The sequence below is a fragment of the Plectrocnemia conspersa genome, unplaced genomic scaffold, assembly GCF_051122295.1.
Source record: "Plectrocnemia conspersa isolate PC_06_02 unplaced genomic scaffold, ASM5112229v1 ptg000011l, whole genome shotgun sequence".
NCBI lineage: Eukaryota > Metazoa > Arthropoda > Insecta > Trichoptera > Polycentropodidae > Plectrocnemia > Plectrocnemia conspersa.
The window spans coordinates 1,507,324-1,525,361 of record NW_028277175.1 but is presented as its reverse complement, the minus strand read 5'-3'; the positions used below and the strand labels follow the sequence as shown (position 1 = coordinate 1,525,361).

General features: G+C 29.0%; 1 protein-coding gene across 4 annotated transcripts in view; it reads right to left on the bottom strand.

Annotated features, from left to right (window-relative positions):
• Window positions 1-18,038, bottom strand: part of for (cGMP-dependent protein kinase for) — a 164,100-nt gene that overhangs the window by 17,883 nt on the left and 128,179 nt on the right. The gene's annotated exons all lie outside the window — the stretch shown is intronic.

Sequence of the window (18,038 nt, the reverse complement as noted above, 5' to 3'; positions counted from 1 at the left end):
TAAAATAAGTAATTAATTTTATTTATGGTTGTGTATTTTTGTATATTTATTTAATGGCTTGTATCGTAAATATACATAACTTTTTTATATTTATATATTAAGTTTTAAATTATTTAATAGGAAAGGCAGTATTAAGCTGTTTAAGATTTGGACAGCTTAAAATAATCCTAAATTTCAGAATAAAACGACCTCGCAGAAGCCATTGGGATGTCAATCAAAGCAAACTTCCATTAATTGTTGACCTTTGAATCTAATGAGAATAGCATCAGATGAACAAAGAGCACCAAAAGCACATTAAAGCTAATTGGTTAACCTTATGTGTTACATTTTGACGTCATTGGTTTAATTCCAGAGACTTTATCTCTACTTTTGCTCTCATAAAACATAATGGCTGCAATGAAAATTCAGTTGATTTAACTTTTTTATATTGAGTTAAAATTTTATACAAATTAACTTTGCAGCATAAAAGAGAGTAATGACAAACTTTTTACCAAATAAAAAATGTCATTGTTCTTCACACGCTTCGATTAGTGATTCGATGGTGGATTGTTCTTTTTGATCATGACCGCGGAACGAGAGACAATAACCCCTTCTCGCCTCGCAAATCATCTCATTGTTGACACGCTCCAAGGACACAGATCATGAACCCTCGCTTATATTTTATACACGTGCAAAATAAAATAGTTTTACAGTTTTAAATTAAATCAAGACTGTCGTAACCTAACAGGTTGCCCCAATGCGTCACAATAGAAAAGGAACTAAAAAATGGAATTTCTCAAGAATTGTTAAATTATCAATTTTTATATTCACTATTCCAAATTATAGATCCGATTAAAAAATGCTGGGAATTAAAGTATCATAGAGGACACGAAAAACACGGATCGCCGAAGTGTAACACGATAACAAAACCGCACATCCCGAAAGATTTTCCACAGACGTCGTTTATGTGTCAAGATAATTTTCACTTGCCCTCAAGAGTGATTTTGAGATCTTTAGTGGGAATTTATTTAGCCAGAACATTTCCATCTAGTTCGTAGAAATATTCTGATATGGAATGAGGTCAGAAAAATTACATTAATCGGCATTTTCCGACACTAAAGAGCTGAATCTCCATTAAAAAAAGTAATGAATAATGAGAAGAGCAGAGGGCTCAGTTTGAACACTTGAAAATTTTTAAGCTGTCTATTAAACATTAGAGTAAATCTGTTACAAGTTATTAAATACATTAATAAGTGAGAGTCGTTTTGTTATATAACTGCTTAAAACATATGTTGTTGTTATTTAACTGTTTCCGGTCGAGGTGCGCGCTTCCGGCTCGATTTATGTTTTTTTAAGAGACACGCCGGAAAATAAGTGCCTTCAGATGAAATGGTTGCGAATTAAACGGTTCGCAGAGTGAAACGTTGCGTATCAAAACTCGTTATGTTCATTTTACATAAACAATGATGATAATATACTTTCGCCTTGCTGTTTTCCATCGAACTGTGTTTTAAAACGCTCTGGCTAGCTTGCAAAGTGTTAAAGTGGCCCGATTCGATTATCATATTTATTTCAGCTTAGTGATACTAAAGTTCAATCATATAAATTGATATAATTTACATAAATTATATAAATCATTGCCAATAAATTATTTATGTTATTAACTTATATCTTAAACGTCACATATAAATATATTATATTGTCTAAAAAAAAACATTACTTATAGCTAAAACGTCAAATATAAATATATTACTATTATAGACAATTAAAATATTAGGTTTATCTTATTTTTAAATGTTAACTGTTTAAGAAATCTATAGTGTATATAAATAAAACAAGTTGTTATATTTAAAAAAAGTATCACAAACAACAATAATATACTGTCTGATTACATAAACTACAACAATATATTATATATATTGAACAATTAGCCATTTTAGATAAAAAAAATAATAATTATATGAGATAATAAAACATAGATCCGTCTTCAATCACTTTCACACAGATGTCGTATATTTAGATATTGAGAAAGCCTTTGACCAGGTTTTACATTATTATTATAAAAAAATCGTGACGCATTGGGGCGACTTGTTAAATCGCTATCGTCTTAATTTGATTTAAATAAATTAATAATAATATTGTTTTTAATGTTCAACGAGGAAAACTATATTATACTAATTTAGAGGTCAAACTGAATAATCTATTACGCTTGATAAAAAACAAAATACTTTTACATCAATCAACGATTATTTATGAGTCAATCGGATCTTTTTTATCGTACTATTAAACTACATTATATTTTTTGGGGCACTGGTTGAACTTTCTTATTCGGGTCGCTGACATATTATCTGTTTTCCGCAGTCGTAAATCACACTAGCGGCAGAATTGAGATAGACAGCTCTATCTCCAATACCGTCGCTTCTCAAAGTGTGATTTATCGCTAGGCCTAATATATCATAATAATATTTAGTGATTTACATAACATTTGTCTAACCATGTCACGCACTACGAGTAAGCAAATGACTGAAATCGACGTGACGGTCACGCGAAACGAGTGCACCGTTCGTTACCGGTTTTAGTGTATTTATATCTTTGCCTCTTATTATCTAAAACCATTTGCTATTATTAGACACAGATAAGCGATCTGGTGATTAGGAACATTAAGTTTAGCTGAAGGCGATAAGTAATTTGTGACATACAATTGATTTTAACGTGACAAATCAATGACGAAAAAAATAGTTTAATATAGCTTGAACCAATAAATGATATTGTAGCTTAAAAATATATTTTACATAATTTAAGAGAGCTAATATATTCTCTATTCTTTTCGTTTCGGATTATACTTATTATATTAATAAAAAATATTAATGTCTTTTTTTTCTATACCATTAAAAGTTTACGAAACGTCAGTATTTAAAATAACATTTTTTTTCACTTTGTATATTCATAACTATGATTAAAAATTATTATATAAAAGCAAAACATAAACTAAACACAATGTAAGGAGAAGAAGTTTATAACCAGACAGTTGCACATAGTCATTTAAAATTCTTTGGAAAGAAATCAAATTTTCCAAATGAGAAAATAAGAAGAAGTTCTAGTATAGTTGTTTTCATGTGTTCTATAACTAGTTATAAAATATCTCTTCTGTTTTCTAATTAGTATATATTTTAATAAACTAAACGTGAACATATGTTGATATTCGCTCATCTAGATTACTGAATTTCAAAAGCATAGGCTTATAAATTTCTATAAATAGAAGAGCCTGTATTTATATTATTTATTGACATTTAATTTAATTTTTTTTTACTCGAATATTAGGCATGAATTTATTTATTATTTATTTATAAAACAATTCAGTTAAGCAAATAATTTAATTAAGTAGCAAGTATGTATGAGTTTTATATATTGTTTATTTTATCGATATATGTATATTTACCTTATAAAACCTAAATTTAACAATTAATTATTAATATCAACGTTAATTAGTTCATTTAGGCTACTTTTAAATGCGTCATATTTCATTTTTTTATTATACATAAAAATATTTTTCAAAACTTATTTATATGTTTTTGTATCATTAAAATTTAGTAAGGAATAGTAATTTCCTTTCCTTATACGGACTATTTTTAAGTGCGCCATGTTTTGACCCTAAAAAACATTGGGCATTTAATAGTCGCCCAATGATTTAAACCTGATTTTTAATCAATATAAGTATGTATTTTTTACCATTTTGCATTATATTTTATTTTATACTAGCTGTCGGTCCCTCACTATCGTGAGGTACCGCAGCTAATTTTAATTAATGTTTTTAAAATTCAAACAAAATTATTAGTTTAAATTTCAAATATAAACGGTGCACTTAAAAGTAGCCCTGAAAGGGACTACGGTGCTTATCTTATCACGATTTTATCTGACAAATATTTCTGATTTCTTTAAATTGTGAGTTTAACTAACAAAAAAGAAATTTGAAGAGTCAACTGACGACGTTATTCGTTGACTACGGCAGCATGTATGCTATATTTTGATCGTTATGTAACAAAACAAATCATCTACGGTGGCTCGTGTGACGAAATTTATTAAAAGCATTGTACCCGAACGGCACGTAATAACAAAGAACGTTCGTACAACCTTTCACTTTCCTGACGCCATTTTGTGACGGTAAAGTTATTTATAGAGGGACAAACAGTCGCCAGTGCACTACTGCTCGTTACACACTTCAACGTTTATCCGAAGGTCGAACGAAACCAAGTTAAAAATAAAAACAATCGCGAAACAATGTCATCGCTATGTTGTCTAGTTATGACGAGAAAAACCCGATGTCCATTGTCAACGTGGGAACTGTGCTCGCGATGGTCGTACAAGTGCCATAAGCGTAGGAAATTTACGGTATCTGGAAGAATTGAAAGTGATATTTATTGTGACAATGACCGAGTGTTAGACAATAATGGCGCTATATCAAAAAAATCTAATTGTTTGAATAAAATAATAAGAACTGAGTATAATTTTAAAGCTTTGCACTTGAAAACTGCAATATAATAAATAAACAGAAAATAAATTCACAGCACTTATATTTTATATTGATTTAAATACAATACTATTATATTTAAAAATTTCGATGAAATATCTGGATTTAGCTGTAACATATTTTTTCAGCATTTTTAACATGCATGCTTTGACAAAAATATATGATATAATCACTGTTATCGATACATTTATTTATTATTTATAAATATTATGTTGCAATTGCAGACGCTAACAAGTAAACACAATCAATAACTACTAAGTAAGTAATGAGATACCTGACTGAAATCAAAGCCTGTAAATCATTGACATTAAATATAAACTACTATATGTCACTATGCACAAATATTAATCTGTAAGATTAGGAAAATATAGGAAAACTTAATCTGCAGTAATTATAAATTATGTACTAATTCAGATCTCCTCTCCGATAAAAAAAACGCACCAGTGTTTCTATGGGAATTTGACTCTGGTATTTGAGGTATAAATGACTAGTACTAGTTTATAACTTATTAGTACTTATATAAAATTTATTTCATACACAAATAACTAGCATTTTTAAAGTCATTTTATATTATATTATATATAAATCTCAGTGAAAAAACCTATATATAAAGTCCAAAAGAAATAACGCATATAACAAGCCATTGTGTTTTTTTAATATTATAAAATAATAAAAAGACTACAACTAAAAATGCATATGTTATAAAGGAATAAATAATTAAAGAAGTGAAACCACTACAAATATTTTTTTATGTGTTTAATGTAATTTATACAACCTTACATTTGAATTAACCTAAATAGCTAAATTTAAAGCATAATTAATAATACAGCCGAATTTTAAGTTACCAAAATTTTATGTGTTGAACCTTTGTTTTTCAATGATAGTAATGTAGCGACCAATATGTGAAACAAACAAAAAAGAACAGAATTTCAATGACGCAGCGAGCCGCCGATATTCCGAAAAAACACGATAACATGCAAACCGAGGACAGTTGCAGAGTCACCACAACCGTCGGAGCTCCGCCCTTGGTCAGATAAAGTCGGTGACTAATACCCGAAAGACCTGAATTCAAATCAACCCTTAACTTTTGTGATTTTTTTTCAATCACAGATTAGGTTTTATCCATTAATATATAAAGAATTAATTAAAATAAAAAATTACGAAATAAGACATTGAGAATAGTTTTAAATAAAAATAGATTAACTAGTTGTAAAAATACGATTCGATAAATTGAAATGGTTAAATATTTAATATTAATGTTTTAGTATTTATATATATGTTATAAAATGTTCATAGATTTAATAATAGAAAAATACATTGTTTTAGTATAGTAAGATATATGAAAGAGAGTATGGCCAGGAAAATAATGTAAGGAGGTGTGAATTTGTATAATAATATTCTTAGGGCAACCCGCAAAAATGTAGCGGGTTTGTGTTATCTGGCGGGACATGTGGAAATTAGACACAGATTGAGCCGCTGCGGTAGTGTTTTTTTGATGTCTTATTGAAGAGTTACATATTTTTTCATACAATGAACGGAGCGCGGGCCCGCAGCAACGCGCGCGCGAACGCGCTGGAGGTTGCCAGTCGAAAGCATCCAGAGTGCCGCCAAGTTTTAGCCATAATAAACCAATCTATTTATATTCTGTTTATCTTTATATAAATTTTTCATTAGATTCGTTTAATCTATAAATAATTAGCTATATTAGCCAAATAAATTAATAAAATAAAATAAGAAAATTATATATTTATGAAAAAATAGTCTATATCACAGGGAAACTGAAAATATCATAGTTCACAAAGGTCCACCATAAAAAAACTATGTTTAATAACAATATTTAAAAAATAAACTAAATGTACATGGTAACTCCTATAAATTCATATTTTACGTATTTTTCCTTATAACATTTCGGTCGGTTATTTTAGCAATTTTACAGTTTACTAAAAAGTGACATATTTTTTACGCTACTAAAATAATTAAAATGTATATATTGGTATTTCTTTGATACAGCTAAAAATTGTATTACGTTAACGTGAGTTTCATTATTTTTTATCCCTTGAATACGCGTGAACGGACTGACCGCAAAGTTTCACTATCACGCGAAAATGAGTGAATGGACCGTAACGTGTTAATTCACTTACATAGTAAATTTGATATTTACAATACAATAAACATAGCAGCAGTGTCGAATTTTGAATAAAGAAATATATTACAGATACATAAGATTTTATTGAAGATTTGTATAAAGTGGTAAAATAAAATAAAATGAGAAACATTTAAATTTATTTTTATTCACTGCCACAATTATCCTAATGAAGTAGAGCAAATAAAACTATAAATTAAAATCTATAGCAATCTACAGAAATAGTACAATTTTTTTCGGATAGTTTTCTGCACTGCAAAATAATAAAAAATAAATCTCAAAAATACAGTGGTATTGTAATAAAAATAAAAAATAAAAGACAATAATAAAAGAGAAACTACAAAAATGAAACGCTTGTTTGTCACAAAGATGAGACTAATTCAATTATATATAATTGTATCTAAAGATATTTTGATAACGTCTCGTTTCTTAAATATAAGTGTAAGCAATTATATTTTGTGTCAAGCTTTTAAAAAAATTCTATGACAGAATATATTTTAATTACATTTTTATTATTTGTAATGATATATACTACGTCTTAAATGCATTAAACTCATTTTTTGGTACTAGAATATAATTATGGATCATAAAAGAGAAAAAGTAAAATTGTCAATATGAAAGTCGCTATTATAAAAATGCTAATAAGATTTTTTAGTAGCGACTTGAAACATTTAAAAAATCAAATTTATTATTTAGAATAAACTTTATAATAATAATAATTAAAGTCAGCGGTCGCTAGCGCTCGCGCCGAAGGTCTGCTGGCAGTTGTTTCGGCTGCGCCCTCATAATTTCGAGCATTGAGCTCAAAATCCCTCACTTCGCACACAAAACCTTAATTGTAAGTATAACTAACAGCTCTTTTTAAACTTAAGGCGTAAAAAATCTTCATATATATCAAATAAAAAGCAACGAAGATCATTGTTTTTCATACATTTTAAAATAGTTTTTACTATTTTTAATAATTATTTTATATATGTATAGTATTACTGTAAATTTAACGCCGTCACGATATATTTCGATATCAATTTCATTGATGAGCATATTTTTATCTTATGTGAATTTCTAACCATCTGTGCTTCAAATATTTTTTTATCAGTGAAGTTCAAAGAATGAATTAATGAGTAATTAAAAACGATTTGCACACGAGCAATTCGAGTGAAAACTCAATGATGAATTAGCACATCGAACAATGCGCAATTTGTTCGCATCTCGATTAATTATTATTTTAACACACGGGGAGCGAAAGTAGCTTTGCATCGAATTATAATGCATAAAAATGCGAGGTTAGGTCACTTTTTATGCATCGGATTGATCAGAATGCAGAATTGTGGTATTATGAGAAAGTTTCCCATGTGCGTGCGAATCGCGTGTGCGATTTACCGATTGGTTGTCTATCCTGTCAAGAACCACAATTTGACAGGACAATGGCAAGCAGTATATCACTCTAGAATATCACAAATATCAGAAAAGTGAATTATTAATTTGATTATGTAATTAACTGTAAAGTTTGTCGGTAAACATCGATTGACTTGCCAGGAACGCGAATGTATTATTTACGTTTATATAGCAGTAACGTTTCCAAATGTTTATTGTGTCATTTATTGCGTATGATTACACATTAACCGAAAGAGGTCGACCAATAACAGTTATCCGAGATACAGAACAATAAAAATAATAATTTTATTGTACCTCCAGACATCCTGCAAATTTGCGGTTTCAATGTCGTGAGATATACTCATCTTCTCGATAATTGCGAGAGAGAAACTCTCGTAATACAGAGAGATCGAATTGATATTGCAAAAAAAAGCACCAGAAGCGAAGACAATAAAATTCTAATGGTCTACATTCGGGTCACGTTTCACGAAAGTGTTTTGAGCAACGGTGGCAATTGTCGGTAAGTCCCAATGAACACGATGACCATAAATCATGCACCAAAGTGGACCACCAGATACCAAAAGTCATTAGCGAGCGTCGATAGTATCCGGTTCCGAACCGAAAATACGAAACCCGTGTATTCTTCTTCTGCTTCTTCTCGATCTTCGGCTCCTTTTTTGTCAAGAATAACCGGTATCGAGAGATGCGATTTCATTGCCAAGAGCAGAGGGAGAAAGTGGTTCTGCAATGAAAATATATCGAAGAAGCGGCGACAAAAAATTAGTTGGTATGTAAATTGACTTTGATATGTATCTATGTATAATGTGTACAAATAAGCGTTTAATTAACTTTCAAGTGATCTAAAAAATCATGTAGAACACTTGATCTTTTAAATACATAAAAAAAATCGTGTTATTGGACCGATAAGTGTTAAGATGGAAAAGTACGCATAGATAATTGATTAATGATGTAATCTAATTTAAAAAAAATAAAGTTGCTATAAAACTAATACTACCACAAAAAATATTATTGCCAATATTATGCTAGTGATAAAGTAAATATTTTTTTACAAAAGATAGAAAGTGTTGATATAATACATATGCTATAAAATATTAGATCTCTTTAAAAAAAACGATCGAATAAAATTTGTCTCTATAATCACTAATAGCAAAAATATTAATAAACCATATGAAATTATATATATAAAGAGAAAAAGAGATAAACTAAAAGTAACAACATAAAGTTGTTTAAATTATATAAGGTATAAAACAGCACAGTTGGTAGCAAAATGTTAGTGTTCATGTTGATACATATAGGTTCATATAGGATTTGAACCCATGTTTTTAAGTAATACTAGCGTTATCGAGAGAGTTTCTAGACGCTCAACTGACTAAGGGCGGAGCTCCGGCGGTTGTGCCGACTGACGCAAACAAAAAAAAACGAAATTTTATTAACGCGGCGAGTTCTAGCGTGCTATCAAAATAATCGTAATTAGATTTTAAAAAAAAAGTTTTGCTTGAATTTCGCCGACTCACTACGTCATTGAAATTCTGATTTTTTTGTTTTGCCACATATTAACCGCTACACAAACTACACGCTAAAAAAACACAAAAGTTCAACACATAGTATTCAGTTCTATTATTAAATTAAATAAATATTGATGTATGTATGATGATGAACACTAAAATATTTTAATATTCATAAAGTGAATAAATAATGAAAAATTATTATCATATTAAAATAAAATAAAAATCACAGATGCACAATATGAGTAATTTCGAGGATTTCGGCAGTTTTATTATTTTTCTAATATATTATTTGTTGTAATCGACGTTAAATACAAGTTTTCGTTATAGTAGCAGAAGCCAATATATCATATTATTTAACCAAGGAATTAAAGATGAAAAATAAGCAAATATGAGCAATTTTATTGAGTAAAAAATGACGGTAAAGCAGCAAAAACTAAAATTATAATCCAAACAATCTTTTGAATTATGTAATGTAAACCCTTTATGTGCTAGGTGCGGATAAATCCGAATAACCGTGTACGGGTATTAAGTGCGAAATTCGGATATGTCCCACGCTCAACTTCGACTAGACCGTTAAGTGTTAAAAAATCAATCAAGACAATCTAATAAAACAAACCAGGAAACACTCCACTCTATTTAAAGATAAACCAAGTCACGTATAGTGCAATTCATTGCAATTGTGGAATTTTACTAAGACAATGAGCTATGATTAGCTTTAGTGTATATATCTATTTTTATATACAAGAAATTGTATCATCCATTGAAACTAATTAATATTAACACTTATACCATTGTTAAAATATTCTAATATAAATTCTATAATTTCCATATTTTTACATAGCAATAAATTATAATTTCAAATGATTTCAAAAAACAAGGCTGACGACGTTAATTGGCATAATAATTAGAAATTGCGTACGCACATATTTGCAATAATTATTTGTTCTGAACGTGTTACGTTTTTATTCAAATTAAAATGCCAATTCGGGCCTTGTAATTAACCCATAGGCATTTGCGTATTATTTTAATATTAGCATTATTGTATTATTATATTTATATATTTTGAATGCATTTTCACCGTTTAATTAAGTATGTGGATCAAACACGGTTAAGTAAGACGCTTTCTGACACGGTCCGTCGTTCTTGAACGATTTTCATGCTATTTCAACAACACCCATTGCGCATGCGCCTAGTCAGAAAATTTCTAAAAAATCGCAACTGATCCAAAAAATAAAATTTTACAATCAAACACAAAAACATTGCTAAACCGCGTATAATATGCGATAAAATTGAATTAGTAACTTTTTAAAATTAATTGAAATAGTTGGAACATATTAAAATAATAGTAAATAAAATCAGAGAATAGTGTAATTAAAATAATTAAGCTTTAAATATTGCTAAGAGAAAGATCTAAATTTAACTATAATGTTAATTCATAATAGGGTTAGTGAACTAATAATTTAGTTTGAAACTGTTAGCTATAAATAAATAATAAATGTAAAATGCTCATTGCAAGTTCACATGAGTCACAGATTATTTGGATCATGCTACTTTTAATATAGTAATTATATTTGTCAATACAGATAGCAATATATTTTTTTATTTATTATTAATATTATATAATTTATATTTATTGCCTAAAATATTTGTGACTCATTACATTTGACACTGAGGTTTATTAAATGGTATTTCTACATTTATTTAAATTAAAATTTTGAAGTGGGCTACTTTTAATTGCGCCACCATATTTGTCATCGAAAAGATCACTTATCAGATTTTTAGTTAAGACCTAATTTTTTTTTAAATATATATTATTAGTAAAAATATTATGAAAAATATTTTATTAAACATGTGGCTGGAGGAAAATCATTGAAAGTTCACATTTTACGTATTTTTAATTTAAAATATACTATAAGGGGTACATTTTATATTTTATTATTATTATGTATGTTAATACAGTAATAATAAAAGCGCTTTAAGTAAGCATTTATTACATAAAAACTTTACATTATTAAAAAAAATAAAAATATTATGCATATTGCTTTAACCATTTGCGGTTCAGAGGAAAATAATTGCAAGTTGACATTTTACGTATTTTTGAGTTAAAAATGTTTCGATCTTAATATATAAACATTAAATTATTAAATAATAATAATATTGCTTAAAATCACATATATCACTATTAGTTTTTAATAATATTTTATGCTATATGAAAAAATATAATAATAATAGAAATTATATTTATACTTGGTACATAAAATCATTGCAGTATTTTAAATTTATAATTATAGATATGTTATAAATTTTCATAAAATAATTGCAGTTATTTAGTGAAATTAAATTAAAAATAACATAAAATAAAATCATCCTTTAATACGTGATATTTTATACCAAAAATTTAATAAAACTATTTTTTAAATTATTTTTTAATTATAGTCTTAAATATCTGTGGCTCAGATTTAAACCATAATATTTGACGTTGAGTTTTTATATATAGTATTTATATATTTAGTTTTGAATTGGGCTACTTTTAAATGCGCCACTATATTTGTCTTCATATAGATCAATATCATTTTTTTAATAAAATATAATAAAAACAGAAATAATATTTATACATCATACATAAAATCTTTGCACTATTTTTATTTTAATATTATAGATTTGTTATAAATTAAAAAAAAAACTATTTACAGTTATTTATTAAAAATTAAATTAAAATAATTTCCTAACATAAAGTAAAAACATATTTTCATACACAAAACATGATTTTAATAGCAAAGATTACAACGCTTAAAAACACATCATATGAAAAATTGAATTGAACTGTTTTTTTATTAAAACTATCATTTCAAAGTACTACTTCAAAATAAATCGATACAATAACCACCAAATCGATTTATTTCAATGACATTTTTAGAAATTCTTTTTCCACTTTTTGCGGTAATTTGAATGATTTCACTTTGATACGAAGCTAAATTTGCGTTTTACCGCAGTTATTGTTATTTTACTGTCAATTAACCTTTTGTCAGATCGTCTTCAACCAGACATTCGTTTCGGTTTCTAAATTTGTAAAAACTAGCATTCCAATAACAACAATTTTTCGATATATACTTTCCAAAAAATGTACCCGTATAAAAACGGTTCGTTCAACTTTCCTGTCCATGATTAGAAATGTAAACATGGACTACTTAAAACGCTCCTGCACTAAAATAAGGCAAACATGGTTAAATGTAAACTATGGTAGAAAGTTTAAAAATCAAATAAACACAGACCGGTATGGTGTTTGTTTTAGTTCGGTAGATTTTTAGGTATAGGGCTATCGTGCAAGAAAAAATAATATTTATGTTGAATTCATTGACGTAATGGAACACATAATGTGGATAAATATTTATTTATAAATTTAACAGTAATAAAAACGTTTTTTTAATTTGTACAACTGGTTAAACATTATGGCATATGTATAACAAAGCAATAAATGTAATATTAACCAGAAACCTGTTTGAGATCCAATGACCATGGATGGTGACACTAATAAAGTGACCACTCGACTGGATGTCAGACAGGACAGCAAAATTATGACGCAAAATCTAAATTACTTGATTATGTGCGTGATTTATATTTCTTGTGATATAAAATTACTACTTGTAAGATATAAGTACAGTTAAGATATAAATAAAACAGTTACAAATAAGGTTAAGAGTTAAACTTAATAGACTAAAAATATAGATTCTATCAACTTTTATAAACGTTGTCGTTAAATGTCAAGCGATTGAAAGCAATTAGGTTTTTGTTAAATTTCATCATTCATAAAAGACATTCAAGCTTTAAAATTGACCTTAATTGTATTTTGTGAACCTTTCGCACATATTTACTCAAAATATATTTTTTCATAAAATAATTATTAAATTCGAAAAATACAGTTGAAAGAACCTAACGTCAAATTTTGTATGGGTGCCTAGTCCCTCCTATAACGTAGTATTCATATAACGAAATCCCAATCTCTACACTATAGGGGAGTCGAATGTATTACTATTTATGAGACATGGATTCATAACTAACAACTAAATAAAAAGTAAAAGATCCAGATTGGAACCCTGTGGTAATACAGAATGAGCCAAATACTAATCGGAAAGGCGATTGCCATTGCTCACATATTTAAAGCAGCAACTTAAGTAGCTAAAAAAAGATCTCTGTAATACCTTTGAACTTCAATTAACACCTATAGGAACGCAAAACTTGATTTTAAACCTTATACATCCTTTACTTTAAACATGTCTTAAACGATCCGCGCATAGTCACGAGGTCGATAGGGATCAAAGCACCGACTCTGCCCAAGATCCTTATTTAACCTCACAGCAATATACATGTCTACATGCTACATTGTTGCTAAACAAAGTGGTCTTTGTAGGCGTAACCGTTATCATATACAACTCTTGCGCAATTAAGCGACAGACCCTTGGATAAAAGGGTTATTTTCTCCCGAAGCGGACCTGCCTCTTCCCACGTCCCTTCAGACAACAGCACGATTTCCTCATTTCGTCCAATTTGACGGCAAGTCCATAAAGAACAGGATACTGCCCACTCTTGGGACAGTGCCGCACAATACTGTTTATCAATGGAGATTAAAATGGCGTCATTAAAATTTGTCCATTCGTTTTGCAATTCGAAACCTGAGGTATCGAACTGAATTGACCTTTGTCTGATGTTCAGTTTAAGTCGTAAACACGTACATACCTCTATAAAAACAAACAAAGCAATGCAACTGAAAAATTGCATACTTTAATTTTATAGGTATTAAAAAATAATCTTTATTATTTTAGCATTATAAAGTTATATTTCGAAGTGTGTCTTTATTTCTTTAGAAATATATTTCATGCATAAAAAATAATAAAAAAAACACCGCTTTTACAGTGAAAGGATTATTTAAAAAAAGTATATGTTTTATAAGATCCAGAAAAAGAAACGGTATTCTCAAACATACACCTTTTAAGAAAACCGTCGATATATATTGATTTATTTGAAAAAGAAGGATAGGAAGGGTTAGGTATATCAAAAAAAAAAGGTTTTACGTTTGATATTTAGTATTAACAACAAATTAAATTTAAATTTATGTATTATTATGTAATAAACTAGATTGACAATACAATAAATAACTTGGTTTGATTATAGTGGTTTAAAATAAAAAATGTGGCAAATGTCGAATAAGTAACCTAAATTAATAAATTGTCTGTAAAGTATTCAAATAATTCGTCATTTAATTATTTGACACAAAAAGCAAAAACTACCTCTAATATAGATCTTGGTAATAAATAAATTAAAATTAGCGGTTCCTAAAAATTGCTTTTTTTTTTTTTTTTTGTAGAAGTTAACTAAAACTTAAATTTTATTACAAATAATTTTAAAATGACAATGACATATTATGTATTTTAAATTAATTAAACAGTCGAAAGAAACGGTATTCTCAAACATACACCTTTTTAAAATACATATATTTAAATTGTGGTGTATTGGCGAAAACAGACCATTAGAAAGCTTTTGTTAAATGCTTCCTACTAATTGTGATTTTTGAACGGTTTAATGAATCGAAATAAAAATCTAAAATAAATACAAGATATCGAATATTATATATCTAGTCAACTTTAAGGGTAAATCTTAAGTAATATGTAGTTTAGATTAATGAAAATATACCGTAATTTAAGCTTATATTTAAAAAACTTCTGTTTTATGTAATGGACATAGTATTAATATTTGTACAAGATTAATTCAAATATGATTAATAGTAAATATATTCATGAATAATATAATATGCTAAAAATTAAAGCTTGAACATCATAAATATATTAACAATTTTTTGTAATAAAAAGGTCACTTTTAAGCCGGACGTTAAGCGGAAAAGTCCCAAGACCGTTTTTTGTTGTTATTTATGGTTTAAAATGTTTATTTTTTGTTTTAATTGTTATCAAACACAATGCGCGTAATTAATCAATTTAAAATACATAAAAAATAACCATTGTGGTTTCAAAACCTTGATTTTTTGCATAACTAAAAAATTGAACAGTAGACGGGCGAAAGTCACTCCGAAGGTTGCGTTTTCATACTTTTTATTTTTAGAATGCATAGATCGCAAACTACCGATGCAGTTTTTTTACATATGATACTTATGAGTTCATCACTACTTTTTAACCTACGTATTTTTTGTGATGATCCAAAAAATTAGGGTCACGGATGTCTCGTGCGCGGCATCACAAAGGTGTACCATAATTACGACGAAAACTATCCTTTGGAATGAAACTTTCTATTTTTTATATATATCAAAGGGTATGTGATATTATTATTCTAATGTGTCTTTGTTTAGATGTGTGGATCTACGGTAGAATGAAAGGGTAGAGCTGGGAGAAGAGTGAATAACAGAAATGGGAACGGCTCCGTATAAATCATGGCGGGCAAAGGTGAGGACGTAAATTATGGCATTCCCATTGCAGGACAGGAGAATAAAAAAGCCGAGACAAAGGCCAATGAAATTTCGAAACAATGGATTTGGAAATCGGGGTAGAGAAGGATGTAACTCTGACCTCATCATTAATTTATTGGGATTCGTATTCAACTTTCAATTGAATTTAGGGCCCTCGAAATTGGATCAAATAATGAGGTCCTCGTATGAATCACACAACAGGACGTTTCGAATTACGGCTTATATAATAATAAGTTTTGGTCAGGCGAGAGACCTAGATTTGTGCCGTGATTTAAGCCTATAAACGGGCGCCTAGACAAAGACTAGACCCGTTCTAGGCATAACTAGTGCAACAGACCTAACCGTAATAAATCTCGACACAAAAATCGGAAACAACTTCTAATACAGATCCTGGCTTCAAAGCAATGAAAATTTATAGGTTAGATACATCGAAATGAAACTGAACAAATATTAGGGGTGCCTAAAAAATATCGTTTTATACCTAACTAATTTTGACGGCCAGTTGTGACCTTTTTATTACTTTGACTGCTAGTTATTTTAATTTTTTTCGGAATATATTCTTCCCACAAAACATTTACTTTATAGAGACGAATTAAATGTTGCTAATGCCAAACATATTTTAATTGTTTTTGGTAGCAAGATTAGTTTCACATCATCGAATGCCCAAAGATGCATAAAAAAAATTGGAAGGTTTGGAAACTTGAGATATGGGCGATGTGAATACGAATTTTTAATATTTTGGCTGCACATGAAACAATAACGATCTATTGTTTCATGCAGTAACTAAAGGTAATGTTTTTTTTTATTTCTTTCAGAATATATTACTTGCACAAAAAAATCAATAGCACACCATATTCCCAGTAGAGAAATTAATTTATAAAAAACCATTTATGTACAATTGTTTGTTATGCTTGCACTACACTCTCTGGAAGTTGTCCGAACCGAAGTTCAACTGAAGTCGGCCGAGGTCGTGAATGACGTACGCACGGCGGCTGCTGTCATGTACAGCCGGCATATTTGCGCGCAATCAAAAAATGTGCCAAATAATCACAATTTTTAAATTGTCATATTATTAAAAGTACGCTACTGATAATTACAAAAGTTAGTGTGGACACTCACCAATATAATATCAGTGAAAACTTTTCGGTCATAAATATTCAATTTACGCAAAATCTTTGTCGGCTATTGCAAAATGCCATAAGGCATAAAAATTATACTTCAGAATACGCACACCACATCTGTGACTATCCTAGAATTTGTCGCCATCGATTCTAAATAAGAATTCGTTATGGTGTGACACATTTATATAAACCGATCTAGGAAAATACATAAGGACATTCGAAACGATTTTATTTAACAAAATCAAGTACCACTAATTATTTTTTAATTATTTAATTTTATATAAAAAAAAATATAATACCGATATATGTTAGAAGAATATACTATCAAAAATATAATTAATTTCTTTTGGTGCCCTAAAATATTCAAAGATGTCAGTAAGAGTCTGTTGAAGTCCCCGAAAAGTATGTGATATTATAAATTGACCACGTGACCACGATGCAACGCTCGATATGCGTGTTAACCATAGGACACCTACGCGTATACTGAAATTGAACCGAGCTACTCGTTCCATCTCAGTTTACAAAAAACCATATCATTATCTCTCTTATTCTCGTCACTTAACACGCGAGAGAGCGAAAGGGGAAGTGTCTCACCGCTCGCGCTCGAAAGAGCAACTCCGACTTGCCGACAATGTTCAGAAGCGCTCGAAGCTGACCAAGTCGACTGAATTACCCCCACTTTACCTCCCGTTCTCGGTAACCTCGGACAACTTCCGAGAGATTTTAGAGCGAACTCGACCGAAGTAACCCCGAAGTAGCCAACTTCCAGAGAGTGTAGTTCAGGCATTACATGAGTTCCAAAAATGGTTTAAGCTATTAAAATCCTGATATTTTTATGTATTAAAAACAAGCATCGAAGTGGAACTCTTAAGTCGTCAATAAATATTAAATA